Source organism: Hibiscus syriacus, unplaced genomic scaffold (assembly GCF_006381635.1).
Source record: "Hibiscus syriacus cultivar Baekdansim isolate YM2019G1 unplaced genomic scaffold, ASM638163v2 tig00004072_pilon, whole genome shotgun sequence".
NCBI lineage: Eukaryota > Viridiplantae > Streptophyta > Magnoliopsida > Malvales > Malvaceae > Hibiscus > Hibiscus syriacus.
In genome coordinates, this window is record NW_024061998.1 from 2,206,791 (window position 1) to 2,209,971 (window position 3,181).

The window sequence follows — 3,181 nt, forward strand, 5'->3', positions numbered from 1 at the left end:
TTAATGACAAAATTAAGCCAAGCAACCATGTTTATGCATATAGGTATTTTCCTCTCATATTTTTCATGCACTTTGACTAGTTCTTGTTTTGTTTCTTATAATTATTTCACGATCCCCTGTTTGATAGGGAAATGCTATCTTCAAACTTAAAATACTTTGACATAAATTATAAATTATTGTTTAATTAACATGATAATATTAATTTTATTAGGAATCACATGCCACTTGTTTGCATGAAGTTCTTACGTAACTTAAATTTACTATGTTAAATTTGTAGATTCATTTTTATTTTTTGTACTTTCTAAAATTTGATATTTTGATCTTATATAATTATGTTAATTCAAATGATGCCAGTAGTTCATGTACAATGTGTAAATTATAGATTCAGTTCCTATTATCTAGTTTAATTATTTTAAATTTTTATAATTTAATCATATTGTCTCATATTGTTTAGGCTAAGACTAAAATTTAAAAGATATAAAATGAGACCTAAACATTATAACTTTAACAAAGTACAAATACTAATAACATATTTTGACCTCTTGGTATGCGTGTGTGTAGATTATAATTCACTTCACTAGTAAAACATTTTTAGTTTTATACATTATTTCATACTATTGGATTTAAGGAAATCAAAGATTGAGATTAAATCTTTATTTTTGTTTTGAAGGGATTGAATGAAATCAAAGATTGAGATTAACTCATTATTTTTGTTTTTCCGATGAATCTCTCTCTCTCTCAATTATTTAACTAGGAGTGTTAAAAAATATTTAACTTGAATTACTTGACCTGTCAACTTGGTTTAAAATTACTAGGTACTTTAAAGGTAAATATTTGACTTTACGGGTCAGGTGATCTGCCATAATTTTTTTTGTAGTTTTTTGGGTTAGGTACAGGTCACATTTTTTTTATTTTAAATTATTTTTTTATTTTTAATTCTAAAATTATTTTACTCTAATATTCTAAATCCTTATTTTTCCAAATTATTACACCCTAACATTTCCAAATCCTTATTTATGCCATGGTGTGTATATTTTATAAGGAGTACTAATCATTTGGTCAAAAATATATCATTGCTCCTCTAAATATAGTTTGATAAAGTTTGAGGTATAAAAAATAAATCTATCTTTTCTATTTAAAAAATTTACTTTAATTGTTAACTATATTAATAGGTTTGTTGAATTTATAATGATTTCTTCTAGCATTGTAAAAAAATATTAACAATATCAATAGCTGAATTAAGATTTTTAAATTAAAAATAATAATTTTAATATTCCAATTATAGAGATTAAATTTCTTTTTTTTATACAAAGAAAAGTTTAGGTTAAGGGTGGTTCCCCCAGTCCAAGGTCAGGACATACCTAAAATTCAATTGAAATTTACATAGAATTTACAGATTGTCCACCAAGAGTGAGAGATTTACATAGAAATTTACAGATTGTCCATCAAGAGTGAGAGATTTACATAGAAATTTACATTTTGTCCACCAAGAGTGACGGTAGTATGATTCGAACTTAGCCTTACAAGCTCAAATTCATGAATCTTAACCACTTGTGCCAACATTAGCTATAGTGATTAAATTTCCAACTTTATTCAATTACAAATTTAAAGATATAATTCTACTCAATCATTTTATTTTAGGCATTTTAATTTTTAAAAAAAATAAAATCGAATTTAAAATTAAATGAAACTTTTATAAATTTGAGTCAGATTAAGTGTAAAATTTCAATCTAACCCAAGATCATCCTAATAATATCTCTAATTTCAATTAATTGACAAACTATAACTAATCAAATCTAAAAACTATAGTATATATTTAACCCAAAGTGCTGCTCATTGCTCAATCCAAAAGTTCAGGCCCCAAGCACCTTCCTCACAAACACCCATATGCTTCTTCTTCCTCTTCACCTTCTATCTTGTCCTTGTTCCTTCTCATGGAAACTTGAAAAGTAAACCCTTTTCTCAGGGGAGCTGACTACATATTAGGCTTCAACAGCTCTGCAAAAAAAAGTTATTTTAAGAACTCGTTAGAGATTCTCTTCGTTGTTTCTTTCAAGTAATAATCTATGGGTTTTCTTTGCACTTGCAATATCCTTGTTAACAAGAAAATGAGTCAACTCGGTGCGTTATTTTGCAGGTAGAAAGGGAAGCAACAAGCAAGAACAATGGACGGTGTAGATAGGGAAAGGAGGAGGAGGAGGAGTTTCAAAGAACGGCTGGGATTTAAAGTCATGGGCTGTTGCGGGTCCAACTGGGGATCCCGGTCAACGACCATAAGCCTCAGGGACGAAGATGAGTAGAAGAACCAGAACAAGAGCCGGTTCGTAATCCGGATCCGGGTTGCGTCAACCCGGCTCCGTTTTCTTCAGGCATGAACCTAGCGGCGGCTCTAGCAGCCGAGCGTCATTTCCGGGCATCGCGTGAACCGCAAGGGACTCCAACAAGTAATGTGGGGTTTAGTAGATTGCCGGGGACGCCCATTAGGGTGTCGTTGATGAGGCTGATAGAGGCGGCGGACGGCGGCGAAGCGGAGAAAGGGGGGAGCTTGGAAATGGGGGATGATTCGATGTGCTGCCTGTGCATGGGGAGGAAGAAAGGTGCAGCGCTTATCCCATGTGGACACACTTTCTGCAGCGTTTAGGGAAATGTGGCTCAATCGAGGGTCTTGTCCCCTCTGCAACCGTTCGATCCTCGAGATTCTTGACATTTTCTGAACATCTAACTGTCCTCTCTTCTTGATGATCATTATGATGATGGTGAAGGTCAATGACTGAACATCATCATCATCATCATCATCATGTGGTGCTGCCTCGAGATCATAAGATGTTGGAGAACGGGGACGAGGAAGAAAGGTAATTAATTGGTCAAATTTCGTAAAAGGTCCTTCAATTATGTTGTTTTTGTTATTTTATTTATTTATTTACCCTTATTTCATCATTTGTATAACTTTATCCTTTCAAACATGATTTGAAGTGATTTTTTAAGACAAATTCAGACACTACACGCTTAATCTTTGTGATCAGACAATAGGTTTCTGCCTTTCTAGCTTGATTTTTTTTATGAATAAGTCCACCTTGATATCTTTTATATAGTTGAACAATCATTATATATAATATTTTACATTTTTGTCTTTCGTTTTAAAATGTACAATTTTTATTTAACTATAACAAATACCAAGATA

General features: G+C 32.0%; 1 pseudogene; it reads left to right on the forward strand.

Moving 5' to 3' along the window:
- The first annotated feature begins 1,963 nt into the window (after nt 1–1,963).
- LOC120188823 lies at nt 1,964–2,956 on the forward strand (annotated as a pseudogene).
- Nucleotides 2,957–3,181: the final 225 nt, after the last annotated feature.